This window comes from Panthera onca (assembly GCF_046562875.1).
Source record: "Panthera onca isolate mPanOnc1 chromosome E1 unlocalized genomic scaffold, mPanOnc1 haplotype 2 h2.Chr16_ul_10, whole genome shotgun sequence".
NCBI classification, from domain to species: Eukaryota; Metazoa; Chordata; class Mammalia; order Carnivora; family Felidae; genus Panthera; species Panthera onca.
The window spans coordinates 321,125-336,152 of NW_027675809.1; the positions used below are offsets into that span (position 1 = coordinate 321,125).

General features: G+C 39.2%; 1 long non-coding RNA gene and 1 pseudogene across 2 annotated transcripts in view; one reads left to right on the forward strand and one right to left on the reverse strand.

Moving 5' to 3' along the window:
- LOC145715120 (uncharacterized) overlaps positions 1-15,028 on the forward strand; it is a 353,021-nt gene that overhangs the window by 250,398 nt on the left and 87,595 nt on the right. The gene's annotated exons all lie outside the window — the stretch shown is intronic.
- LOC144615413 (EF-hand calcium-binding domain-containing protein 13-like) overlaps positions 1-15,028 on the reverse strand; it is a 98,892-nt pseudogene that overhangs the window by 14,226 nt on the left and 69,638 nt on the right.

Genomic DNA, 15,028 nt, shown 5'->3' on the forward strand with positions numbered 1-15,028 from the left:
AAAAAAAAAAAGAATGAGGTTGTTTATGATACAATGGAACATGGAACAATATCTAAGATACACTGTTAATTTCTTTAAACCTGCAAGTCGTGGAATATTATGGACATGGTAATTTTATTTTAAATTTTTTTTTTAACGTTTTATTTATTTTTGAGACAGAGAGAGACAGAGCATGAACGGGGGAGGGGCAGAGAGAGAGGGAGACACAGAATCGGAAGCAGGCTCCAGGCTCTGAGCCATCAGCCCAGAGCCTGACGCGGGGCTCGAACTCACCGACCGCGAGATCGTGACCCGGGCTGAAGTCGGACGCTTAACCGACTGAGCCACCCGGGCGCCCCCATGGTAATTTTATTTTAATTAGTTAATTATTAATTAATTGATTTATTTATTTAGAGAACAAGCAGGGGCAGAGAGAGAAGAAAACAGAGGATCTGAAGTGGGCTCTGTGCTGACAGCAGAGAGCCCAATGTGGGGCTTGAACTCACAAACCATGAGATCATAACCTGAGCCAAAATCAGACATTTAACCAACTGAGCCACCCAAGTGCGTCTAATTTTTAAATAATATCAGAATACACAAATATTCATAGATTCAAATAAAAAAGGCTAAAGGGATATTTACCACACTTTAACAGGGATATTTCCAGAAGGTGACATTACATGAGCCTTGCACTTTATATCTCTTACATTTCTGGTCACTAAATTTTTTTATAACAGTTTCAAAATTACCATTATTATATAATAAAATGTCCTTACTTTAGCTATTGGAAAACATCATAACCTTGTCATTTTCCCAATCTTTTCCATTCAAATACAAATTCTTAAATGAAAAACAAATGTAATCAAGTTTGCCATAACTGGAAGAGTTCAAATGTAGATGAAACAAACATTTGGCACAGATACTACAAAGAAGATCTGAGCACCAAATATAATGTTTGGCTACGTGACCTCTGAATGAGTCCTGTGTTGTTTGCCATTCAACAGTTTTACCATAAAGTTCTTACCAACAAAAGTGGAAAATTTCTGAGTGTCCTTCAAAGCCCTCATACAGTCTTTAACATTCACCACGTTGTCATCTGTAAGAGAGAGAGGGGAGGGGAACAGACAAGAATCCCTGGAAAACGTAATATTAAAAAGCTCATATGAAAATCAAAACCAGCATACAATTTCTTTACTTTACATACAAGATACTTGGGATTCATTTTCACCCACTGTGCCTTGCAATTAACCTTACAAGATTGTAGATATGCTAGTTCTGATTCTACCTGTAAGGCAACTAACCTACTAAGAAAGTTGTAAGTCCAATAACTTTACTTGGTACAAACCAGCAAAGCTAGGTTTTCTATTCACAGAGCTGGAATTTCCAAACTATGTGTTAGTCACTAAATCAAGATCTATCTAAAGAGAGTGGATACCAATGAGCCCACTCCCCCACAAAATTTCTACCTGCTTGCTAAGAGTATTCTCATTAACTGTAAAAAAGGACTTTAAAAGAAAGTCTCCTCTTTAAGGACATTTACAGCAATACAAGCAAATACCTATAGATATTAGCTCAAAGGAGCCCTATTCGCTTGAACAAAAACCTTGCACACTTTCTTCAGTTACTCCTACCCAAAACAAAAAAATGGATAATAATATTTAAATGCTTACCAGAAACAAGATCTGACTGAAGAATTTTCTCTACCTCTTCTTCAGGTGACTTAATCCCAATATTGCCTAGAAAGCTCTCCAAGTTCTTCCCAGATATCATGTCACCTTCAAGCCCATCAAGAGCTAAGACAATGTCTTGTAACTCTAGAAACAGAAAAAAGTGATTCGGTAATTGAACTAACCTCTGACTTAAAAAACAACAGTAGCCATCACTCAAGACTTTTGTCAGTGGTAGTCCATGATTTATGATCACCTCTTGAATAAGAAATCTCAGTGAAGAATCCAGCCCTCAGGAAATTCTAAGTCCAGCAAAACAATATGCTTGGTCTGCCATGTTTCTTTGGTGCTAATATAAAATTGGCACAACCAAAATGGTTGCTATGGCTGAATTTTTCACTGCAATGACACAAAGTAGTTATTTTAAACTAGAGCTCTAATGGTAGCAAACAAAATTAACTCATCCTGGTGGAAGTGAAATAGATTTCAGAATCATGAGAAATGTAAAATTGTAAACACAAGTATCACAAAGACTCACTCACCTTTTCTTTTCAATTCTACCAAGATCCAGTTGTACTCTGGCATCTGGAATTTTGCTTTATTTCCAGCCCTTTCAAAGGAGGCAGTGTTAAGTACATTCAAATCCTGGCTCCAGGATTTGTGACCTGAAACTATCTGACCTTGAGCAAATTATTACTATTTAACCCCTCTATCAAATTCAGTAGTCTTATATCTAAAATAATTTAATAATACTATCTACCTCACACAGTTAATATGGAGATTAAATATATGATGTATGAAAAACACTTAAAACAACATTAGGTATATAGCAAACACTAAGTGTCATATTAATAGCAATAAAGTTACTATTATTATTATTATTATTATTATTATTATTAAGCCTTCAGGAATAGCTGCAAACAGTAATCACAGCTTCTTAGTACCTTCGATCCCGCTTCACTTTCTGTCCCCCTAACATCTCAGCGAGGCAACTGCAAATGACAGTCACCTAAAAACCTGTATCAGCTCTGCTTGTTTTACCTAAAGCTTGGTTCCCTTTAAAATATGGTTTCTTTGCACAGACACCTTAAGAGGAGTCTGCTCATCCTCCCATGCTCCACATAGGACCAGGAAGCAGAGAAACACTCCTAAGATTCTGCTGTCTGGCTATTTTAGTTCCACCTTCAATCAAACCTATCCCTCCCCTGAGATTCAGGCCTGTCATTGACCTACACTACCCTCCGGACACCATCATCTACTGACTTTCTGATCACTCTTTCACCTTCTTGGAGGATCTTTGGTCACCCTGCTCATAATCCTCCCTCAGCCCCATTTCCCATTATCATCTGATGACAATAAGAATGACCTTGACCTCTCAACTCCAAAAACTTTCACTTCCTTTCCAAAGTCATCCAGATCAATGGCTATCCTTAATCCTCATCAATACCTAGAACTGCCTGCCCAACCTCTAAAATCTTCAACTACAAGATCAGACACTGACCATAATCCCTTAAAACTGTGTGTATACTGAAGGAAAGCATAGAACTTGATCCACAATATGCCTATTTTCTCAGCCCCTCCAAGTTTGTCAACAAATAGTCCAGGCACAGTGAACTAACCTTATCAGTCAGTAATGAAGGGAACAGTCTGAGCATATGACAGTCAACCTTGCAAGGAGACTTTTCTAAAAAGAGCAGTTTCAGGCCTGCTATGTTAACACTTTTCTTCCAGGGTGGCCCTTCCTCACTCTTCCCTGTAATTATTGGCCTTTTCTTGCACTGGCTGACAGATTCCAGTGTCAACCCCCAATCATTATGACCAGCTCCCAGATTCAGGTACCTAAACTACACCTTTCTCCTTTTTCACTGTTCTCCTTTCTCAATGGTTTAGTTTCCATTTTTTTTTCCTTCCTCCACATAAAAAGTTATCTGTCCTGAATACCAGTCTTTCTGAACTCTGTTTTCTGATTTCAAAATTAACTACCATTTACCAAGTATATAGTATGTGCCTAATAATTAGATTATGTGCTTTATATGTGTTTTTGCAGTTGATCCTGACAACTCTAGGAGAAACGTGATTTTATTAGCTTCCTTGTTTTAAAGATGAGGAAACCAGAATGACCTACAGAGACTACCCAGCTGGTAAGTCAAAAACCCACAAACCACCATGTATCAAACTCCATAGCCCATGTTCTTTTCTACCTGTATGCATTGTTTCCTATAGCACGGCTAATCTATTTCACTATACTATATTGATGCTAATTATGTTATGTGACCCAGGTAACATATTTATATGTCAACAGGGAATTATTAAGTACTTTTCTTAACCTAAAAGAGAAACAATGATGTTAAAAATTTTATACCAGGGCAGAGTGGTTATGAAAAATCTGAAAAGTATCTATCTACTTCTTTACACCCAGAAATGACTCCGCTTCCGTTTTCCTAAACATATACCTATGTTGTTATTCTTCTCCTGACAGCGCTCATTGACCAAACAGTCATTTGAATGTTATTCAAATAAATTACCAGTGATAATTAAGTTTTAAACTTATTTTCCCAATAGAAAAGTACACAAACTCCATGAGTATGATCTCCATTGGTTTTAGGTCTATGATTTAACTTTTAAGCAAAAATGGAAGTCAAGTGGTAGGAAATAGCCATGGTACCAAAATGCACATGGTCACTCTTGTATGTTAACAAAATCCAAAGAAAGGAACATGAGGAATGTCTACTAAAGGAAGAGGTAGAAGATTTCTGAGAAATTCTATAATATATAAGCCTTTACACAGGGTAGAGTCCTAAGTCTGAGGCTAAAAATGGTATAGAAAATTTTCATATCTGAAAAATTGTAAAGCTAGTATCTGACTTTACATAAAGTCCAGAACAAACACACACACACACACACACACACACACACACACACACACACACAATAACAACAACAAAAAAAGGGATTTAAAATAGGTTACACAGGCCCCATTCCAGAAAAAGGCATTTTTCTTTCATCATGGATGCTGCCAACTTTTAATCAAAATCAAGTTTTGCCTGCCTTAAAACAGATCAATGCCAACATGGTAAGCAGAAATTAACAGAACTAGAAATTCTAAAAAACAAAACACAAAGACATCCATTCAATAAAAGTAAATTTAACAGTCACAAATAATTTACTAGTTACCTTTTAACCTGGAGGCATCACGAATATCCTTTACCACTTGTCCAAATTCTTCTATTTGTACTTCATCATCTTCTGCAAGAAAAACATTTTTTTTCAGTTTATTTATTTATTTTGAGGGGGGGGGGAGGGGAAGAGAGAGAGGGAGAGAGAGAATCCCAAGCAGGCTCCATCCTGTCAGCACAGAGCCAGACAAGGGGCTCGAGTCCACGACTGTGAGATCATGACCTGAGCTGAAATCAAGAGTTGGACAGTTAACTGATTGAGCCATTCAGGCACACCCCCACCCTCCCAGCCTTTTTCCTTTTTTAACATACACCATGGTCAAAAAGAGGATCCTAGGTCGGGAATGCTTACGTTCTTTCTCACGTTTCTAAAGCTCTGTTGAAATACTTAAGCAGTTCACTTGGTCATTTCCCCCACTTTATTCAGAGAAACTCAACTTTTATGATTTATATATTGAGGGACTCTGTAAGATTTCATTTAGAAGAAAAGGATTCTACTGCTTTACCAGCACCAAATATAAATACAAAACCAAAAATAACAAGGTTCAAAACTTTGCAAACCACTGCATTAAAATAGGAATTAAATCACATTGTACTGAAGGTCCAATAAAAGGTCTCAGTAAAAGAGAGGGAAAAAAATCGCTATTATCAGGTAGTATCATATTTTCATCAACCCTCTTCATCTCAAATATGTTAATAAACAAAACAACCAACACACTTAAAGTTCAAAATTACCAGTCTCACTTAAACAGGAGCTTAATGAAGAAAAAGGGGTAAGTAATCCTCACAGGGAAAGACAGTTCTTTGACAAAGACCGTAGACAGCATGCTCTTGTTACGAGGCTAGTTTTGCATAAACATTTCACATAAAAGAGTGTAACAGTACATTTGTAACTTCAAGGTATGAAAAATACGAAGGAGTGGAAATGTTCACCTGTGGTTGTGTACTACCTGTCTCCTACATGCAGAACATCAGCAGTAAATAATAGTCTTATTTGAAAAACTGTAGAGGTGCCTGGGTGGCTCAGTTGGTTAAGCGTCCGACTTCGGCTCAGGTCATGATCTCATGGTTCATGAGTTTGAGGCCCACAACGGGCTCTGTGCTGACAGCCCAGACCCTGGAACCTGCTTCTGATTCTGTGTCTCCCTCTCTCTCTGCCCCTCCCCCCACTCCTGCTCTGTCTCTCTGTCTCTCTCTCTCTCAGAAATAAATGCTAAAAAAAAATTTTTTAAGAAAAATTATAGTCCATGGTCTTTGTTTTACTTTGTAAACTCATTTTTGTTTTGTTTGAATCTTTTTTTACTTGCTAACTTAGTAGTGGTGGTGGCCACCACAAAGTCTATTTTACAGTATGGATATCTGAAGTCATGTTAATAAAAAAACGGGAATAGATCTCTTAACATTTCCTAACAGTCCCCTCTGTGTTCACGGGATATGCCATTTTCCAGTTACATGTTACACAACTTGAAGGTAATCAATGCATATTTGATCAATTTAGAGTAACAATAAATTAGATATTAACATTTTTTCTGTTGGACAACCAAACAATCTGAGGTTTCTTTATATTTTCTAAGTGTATATATTGGCATATCAACCAAGTACAAGATACAAGGAAAAAAAAAAGATTGACGAAAGGCAGACCGACAGTCTTATGTATCTTTTAATTGTAATATTTGGAATACTTACCATCCACTGTTGTTAATTTCAGCACAGCTAGGAATTCATTTTTTTTCAAGTTACTATTCAAGTTAGACAGAGTGGTCCACAGGTGAGAAATCTTCATCTTCCCTTTGCTGAGATTATGGAGGTTTTCAATAGCATCAGGCAATACTGAAAGGTAGATCACACACAAGTTTTACAACACCCTTGTCCAAGAAGTTAGTACAGTTAAACTATTACCTGGAACAGTCAGGAATTAAGGTTTTTATGGCTAAGAAGAATAACAAATACGTTATAAATGATTGCCAATTTTCAAATATTAAAACACAATAAAATATTGAACACCAAAATTAGTGTTTCTTTGAGGATTCTGAAATATTTCAAGAACTTATAGTGACCCACTGCTGAATAACCAATATAAAGAGTCATTTTCATTGACTTATAGATTTACAGAAGTCTGAATTCATAAACAACTCCAACTGATTAAACCATGAATTAAACCATAAAACCAAAATAGCTTTTGCTCTACATCTCCCCCGAACATCGTTCCCTGGATCTTACTTTCTCTTCAATCTACTACTGCAGACCATGGAAAGAAATTTTGTGGGGTTTTTTGTTTTGTTTTGGTTTTGGTTTTAATTCCAATGGAAAACCTTTGGAAGGTTTAAGGGGCAGGGAGTGAAATTATCTCATTACCAATGTGTAAAAGGATCACTCTACTACTGTATAGAGAACAGACTCTCTGGAAGATCAAGCAGTTAGGAAGCTAGTTCAGAGAAAAAGATGACAGTGGCTTCAGCAAGGGTAACAGTGATGAGAACAAGAAGTGGACAAACATAGGACGTGTTTGGAGAATAAAACTGGAAGTATTTTTAAAATTTTTTTTTAATTTAAGATTTTATTTTTAAGCAATCTCTACACCTGATTGTGGGGCTCAAACTTACAACCCAGAGATTAAAAGTCGCTCGCTTTATCAACTGCACCAGCCAGGTGCCCCAAGACTGAGAGTATTTACTGATGAATTGAATGAGAAGCTGGGGCCATGAAGAACTCCTAGGTTTAGAACTTAGCAGCTGAGTGGACAGTGGTGTCGAAAACTGAGGTAAGAGAGCCTAGGTAAAGAATAAGATCGTTGGACAGCAAGAATTCTTTTTTATACATATTAAGTATGAGATACATGGGGAGTCAAAAGAACAGCAATATTATTTAAAGCAATAAGATGATTCGGGAAGAGGCTTAGAGAATGGGACTCAGAATGGATCCTGGGATCATGCTAATATAAAATCCAGTCAGAAAAGAAGGAGCCAGAAAACAAGACCAAAAAAGAGCTAGGTCTACAATGGAATATTATTCCGTTATGAGAAAGAAGGAAATCCTGACATTAGGGACAAAAGAGTGACAAGCACTATGCTTGGTAAGATAAATCAGAGAAAGACAAATACTTATAAGGTCTCACATCTGAAAAAGCAGAACTCAGAAACAGAGTAGAATGGTGGTTACCAGGAAATTAGGAAGAGGCTGGTCAAGGGTACTAATTTACAATTAGAAGATGAATAAATTCTGGGCATCTAAGGCACAGCATTGTGATTATAGTTAGCAATACTATATACTTGAATGTTGCTAAGAGAATAAATCTTGGTGTTCTCACCACAAAAAAAGAAATGATCATTATGTGATGTGATGATGCTGTTAGTTAACACTATGGTGGTAATCGTATTGCAATATATAAGTGTATCAAATCAACACTTTGTACACCTTAAATTCACACAATGTTATATGCCAATTATATCTCAATTTTAAAGAAAAAAAAGGAAGAGCCAATAAGGTGGGGAAAAAATGAGATGACGGTGTCACAGAAAACATAAGGAGAAGAATTTTGAAGAATAAACATATTAAATTAAAAATAATGGTTGAATCATTATGCTGCACACCTGAAACTAATGTAATACTGTATGTTAATTACACTTGAGTTAAAAAAAAACTATAGAGGTAAATAAGATGAAAATAGAAAATTGGCAAATGGAGTTAACAAAGTGAGATTTAACTTTTGTAAAAAGCTAAGGTGGAATGTCAAGGTCAAAAACCTGAATGAGTGGGTTTTTTTAAGTTTATTTTATTTCTATTTTGAGAGAGACAGAGAGAATGAGAGCAGGGAAGGGACAGAGAGACAGTGGGAGACAGAGAGACAGCAGGCTCCATGCTGTCAGTCAGCACAGAGCCCAACATAGGGCTTGAACCCACGAAACTGTGAGACCATGACCCGAGCCAAAATCGAGAGTTGGATGCTCAACCAACGGAGCCACCAAGGCACCCCATGAATGAGTGTTTTTATTTTTTATTTTTGAATGTTTATTTTTGAGAGAGAGAGAGAGAGAGAGAGAGAGAGAGAGCGAGCATGAGCTGGAGAGGGGCAGAGAAAGAGGGAGACACAGAATCTGAAGCAGGTTCCAGGCTCTGAGCTGTCAGCACAGAGCCTGACACAGGGCTCAAACAGCTCAAACAGCACAGAGCCTGACACAGGGCTCATGAACAGCATGATCATGACCTGAGGCAAAGTCCAACGCTTAGCCGACTGAGCCACCCAGGTGCCCCCTATAAAGAGAGAACTGGCAATATAGAATGACAATAGCCAGATTCCCCTTCAATTTCCAATGCAAAACACACTCTATACTGAGTTAAAATATCAATAAAAATAATATTTGGTGATGAATTGAATCAGGGAAGTGGAAGTGGTGGAGCTAGGGCCATAAGGAAAAAAAAGACCAAGAATGACTCCTAACTTTTCAGCCTAAACAACTGAGTGATAAGCTCAATAGAAAGGAAAATCACCAGATGCCAGAAGTGAGGAAGAATTATTGTGTGTGTGCCTGAGCTGACGCCATGGCAGTCAGATGGTATAATGCATAAGTAGAGAACATAAGCTCTGAGTTGCTTTTTTTAAAAATTAATGCACTTATTTTGAGTGAGAGAGAGGGCATGCGGAAGGAGCAGAGAGAGGGAATCCCAAGCAGGCTTCTCACCGTTGCGTGGATCCTGATGCAGGGCTTGAGCTCACAAACTGTGAAATCATGACCTGAGGCGAAATCAACAGTCAGATGCTTAACTGACTGAGCCACCCAGGCGCCCCATGAGTTGCCTTTTTTTTTTGAGAGAGAGACAGAGTGTGTGCATATGGGAGAGGGGCAGAGAGAGAGAGAGAATGCTTTTTTTTTTAAAATATAACTTATTGTCAAGTTAGCTAACATACAGTGTGCTCTTGGCTTTAAGAGTAGATTCCCATGATTCATCGCTTACATACAACACCCAGTACTCATCCCAACAAGTACCCTCCTCAATGCCCATCACCCATTTTCCCCTCCCCCACAGTCTCCCCATCAATCCTCAGTCGTTCTCTGTATTCAGGAGTCTCTTATGGTTTGCCTTCCTCCCTCTTTGTTTGAAACTATTTTTTTCCTCTTCCCTTCCCTCATGGTCTTTGGTTAAGTTTCTCAAATTCTACATATGAGTGAAAACATGATATCTCTCTTGCTCTGACTTATTTCACTTAACATAATACCCTCCAGTTCCATCCATGTTGTTGCAAATGGCAAGATTTCATTCTTTCTCATTGCCGGTAGTATTCTGGTGTGTGTGTGTGTGTGTGTGTGTGTGTGTGTGTGTGTGTGTATCACATCTTTTTTATCCATTCATCAGTGGATGGACATTGGCTCTTTCCATAATGTGGCTATTGTTGATAGTGCTATTATAAACATTGGGGTACACGTGCCCCTATGAATCAGCACTCCTGCATCCTTTGGATAAATTCCTAGTAGTGCTATTGCTGGGTTGTAGGGTAATTCTATTTTTAATTTCTTGAGGAACCTCTACACTGTTTTCCAGGGAGGCTGCACCAGTTTGCACTCCCACCAAAAGTGCAAGAGGGCTCCCATTTCTCCACATCCTCACCAACATCTGTTGTTTCCTGAGTTGTTAATTTTAGCCACTCTGACCTGTGTGAGGTGGTATCTCAGTGTGGTTTTGATTTGTATTTCCCTAATGATGAGCGATGTTGAGCATCTTTTCATGTGTCTGCTGGCCATCTGGATGTCTTCTTTGGAAAAGTGTCTGCTCATGTCATCTGTCCATTTCTTCACTGGTTTGTTTGTCGGGTGTTGAGCTTGGTAAGTTCTTTATAGATTTTGGATACTAACCTTTATCTGATATGTCATTTGTAAATATCGTCTTCCATTCGATCAGTTGCCTTTTAGTTTTGTTGATTGTTTCCTTGGCTGTGCAGAAACTTTTTATCTTGATGAGGTCCCAATAGTTCATTTTTGCTTTTATCTCCCTTGCCTTCAGAGACGTATCAAGTAAGAAGTTGCTGTGGCTGAGGTCAAAGAGGTTGTTGACTGTTTTCCCCTCTAGGGTTTTGATGGTTTCCTGTCTCACATTTAGGCCCTTCATCCACTTTGAGTTTATTTTTGTGTATGGTGTGAGAGAGTGGTCCAGTTTCATTCTTCTGCTTGTTACTGTACAGTTCTTCCAGCACTATTTGCCAAAGAGACTTTCTTTTTTTCCTTGGATACTCTTCCCTGCTTCATCAAAGATTAATTGGCCATACCTTTGTGAGTCCAATTCTGGGTTCTGTATTCTACTCCACTGGTCTATGTGCCTATTTTTGTGCCAATACCATACTGTCTTGATGATTACAGCTTTGTAGTAGAGGCTGAAGTCTGGGATTGTGATGCTTCCTACTTTGGTTTTCCTGTTCAACATTACTTTGGCTATTCAGGGTCTCATGTGGTTCCCTACAAATTTGAAAGATTGTTTGTTCTAGCTCTGAGAAGAATGCTGGTGCAATTTTGAGTGGGATTACACTGAATGTGTAGATTGCTTTGGGTACTATCCACATTTTAACAATATTTTTTCTTCCAATCCATGAGCCTGGAATGCCTTTCCATTTCTTTGTGTCTTCTTCAATTTCTTTCATAAGTTTTCTACAGTTTTCAGCATACAGATCTTTTACCTCTTTGGTTAAACTTATTCCTAGGTATTTTATGGTTCTCGATACAATTGTAAATGGGATCGATTCTTTGATTTCTCTTACTATTGCTTCATTCTTGGTGTATAGAAATGCAACCAATTTCCGTACATTGGTTTTATATCCTGCGACTTTGCTGAATTCATGTATCAGTTCTAGTTTTTTGGTGGAGTCTTGAGTTTTCCATGTAGAGTATCATGTCATCTGCAAAAAATGAAAGTTTGACTTCTTTGCCAATTTGGATGCCTTTTATTTCCTTTTGTTGTCTGATTGCTGAGGCTAGGACTTCCAACACTATATTAAACAACAGTGGTGAGAGTAGACATCCCTGTTGTATTCCTGATCTCAGTGGGTAAACTCTCAGTTTTTCCCCATTGAGGATGATATTAGCTTGGGCTTTTCATATGTAGATTTGATGATGTTAAGATATGTTCCTTCTATCCCAACTTTCTGGAGGGTTTTTACTAATGATGCTGTATTTTGTCAGATGCTTTTTCTGCATCTATTGACAGGATCATATTGTTCTTATCCTTTCTTCTATCGATGTGATATACCACATTGATTGATTTGCGAATATTGAACCAGTCCTGCAGCCCAGGAATGAATCCCACTTGATCATGGTTAATAATTCTTTTAATATACTGTTGAATTCAATTTGCTAGTATCTTGTTGAGAATTTTTGCATCCATGTTCATCGGGGATATTGGCCTGTAATTCTTTTTAGTGGGGTCTCTGTCTGGTTTGGGAATCGAGGTAATGCTGGCTACATAGAATTAGTCCAGAAGCCTTCCTTCCATTTCTATTGTTTGGAACAGCTTGAGAAGAATAGGTACTAACTCTGCTTTAAATGTCTGGTAGAAGTCCCTTGGGTAGCCATCTGGCCCATTTGTTGGGACTCATTTGTTGGGAGATTTTTGATAACTGATTCAATTTCTTCACTGGTTGTGGGTCTGTTCAAATTTTCTATTTCTTCCAGTTTGAGTTTTGGTAGTGTGTGGGTGTCTAGGAATTTTTCCAATTTCTTACAGATTGTCCAGTTTGTTGGCATATAATTTTTCACAGTATTCTCTAATAATTGTTTGTATTTCTGTGGTGTTGGTTGTGATCTCTCCTCTTTCATCTGTGATTTTATCTATTTGGGTTCTCTCTCTTTTCTTTTTGAGAAGTCTGGCTAGGGTTTTATCAATTTTGTTTATTGTTTCCAAAAACCACCTCTTAGATTAATTGATCTGTTCTACTGTGTTTTTTGTTTTTTGGGTTTTTTTGGATTCCATATTGTTTAGTTCTGCTCTAATCTTTATTATTTCTCTTCTTCTGCTGGCTTTGGGGTTTCTTTGCTGCTCTGCTTCTAGTTCCTTTAGGTGTGAGGGTAGATTCTGTTTTGGGGACTTTTCTTGTTTCTTGAGATAGGCCTGGATTGCAGTGTATTTTCCTCTTAGGACTGCCTTTGCTGCATCCCAAAGGGTTGGGAATGTTTTATTTTCATTCTCATTTGCTTCCATATATTTTTAAATTTCTTCTTTAACTGCCTAATTGACCCACTGATTCTTTAGTAGGATGTTCTTTAACCTCCATGCATTAGGAGGCTTTCCAAATTTTGTCTTGTGGTTGATTTCAAGTTTCATAGCATTGTGATCTGAAAATATTCATGGTATGATCTCAATCCTTTTATATTTATTTAGGGCTGCTTTGTGACCCAGTATGTGATCTATTTTGGAGAATATTCCATGTGCACTCGAGAAGAATGTGTATTCTGCTGCTTTTGGATAAAAAGTTCTGAATATATTTGTCAACTCCATCTGGTCCAGGGTATCATTCAAGACCGTTGTTTCTTTATTAATTTTCTGCCTAGGTCATCTCTCCATTACTGTAAGTGGAGTATTAAAGTCATCCACAGGGAAGATGGCGGCGTAGGAGGATGCCGGGCTCACCGCATCCTGCTGATCACATAGATTCCATCTACACCTACCTAAATAACCCAGAAAACTGCCAGAAGACTAGCAGAACGGAGTCTCCGGAGCCAAGCATAGACGAGAGGACCATGGAAGAGGGTAGGAAGGGCGGAGAGGCAGTGCGTGCTACAGACTGGCGGGAGGGAGTCAGGGCAGAAGGGCAGCCCGCCGGGCAAGCAGAGCCCCCGAGTCTGGCTTGCAAAAGCGGAGGGGCTGGACGGAGTGTGTTCAGACAGCAAGCAGGACTTAACATCTGGAAGGTTATAAGTTAACAGCTCTGCTCAGAGAGCGGGAAGGCTGGAGGACAACGGGAGGGAGAGTTGTTGAGCCCCGGACGACAAAGCTCAAATTGGTGGGGAACAAAGGCGCTCGCCAGCGCCATCTCCCTCGCCCATCCCCCAGCCAAAATCCCAAAGGGAACCGGTTCCTGCCAGGGAACTTGCTTGCACCGCGCAAACATCCAACGTTGTGCTTCTGTGGATCCATCCCACTGGCGGCGGGTCTGACTCCCTCCCGGTGCCGCAGGGCCCCTCCAGAAGCTGATCACGGAAGGATAAGCTAGCTGAGCCTGCCCCTCCCGCCCCTGTGCACCTTGCCGATCCACCACAGCTAATACGCCAGATCCCCAGCACCATAAGCCTGGCAGTGTGCAAGTAGCCCAGATGGGCCACGGCACGCCACCCCACAGTGAATCCCGCCCCTAGGAGAGGGGAAGAGAAGGTACACACCAGTCTGACTGTGGCCCCAGTGGTGGGCTGGGGGCAGACATCAGGTCTGACTGCGGCCCCACCCACCAACGCAAGTTATTCAAGACAGCACAGGAGAAGTGCCCCGCAGTTCCGCACCACTCCAGGGACTATCCAAAATGACCAAACGGAAGAATTCCCCTCAAAAGAATCTCCAGGAAATAACGACAGCTAACGAACTGATCAAAAACAATTTCAACAATATAACAGAAAGTGAATTTAGAATAATAGTCATAAAATTAATCGCTGGGCTTGAAAAAAGTGTAAAGGACAGCACAGAATCTATTGCTACAGAGATCAAGGGACTAAGGAACAGCCAGGAGGAGCTAAAAAATGCTATAAATGAGCTGCAAAATAAAACAACCACGGCTCGGATTGAAGAGGCAGAGGAGAGAATAGGTGAACTAGAAGATAAAATTATGGAAAAAGAGGAAGCTGAGAAAAAGATAAAAAAAATCCAGGAGTATGAGGGGAACATTACAGAACTAAGTGATGCACTAAAGAGAAATATTCTACACATAATTGGTATTCCAGAGGAGGAAGAGAGAGGGAAAGGTGCTGAAGATGTACTTGAAGAAATCATAGCTGAGAACTTCCCTGATCTGGGGAAGGAAAAAGGCATTGAAATCTAAGAGGCACAGAGAACTCCCTTCAGACGTAACTTGAATCGATCTTCTGCATGACATATCATAGTGAAACTGGAAAAGTACAAGGATAAAGAGAAAATTCTGAAAGCAGCGAGGGATAAATGTGCTCTTACATATAAAGGGAGACCTATAAGACTTGTGACTGATCTCTCTTCTGAAACTTGGCAGGCCAGAAAGGAATG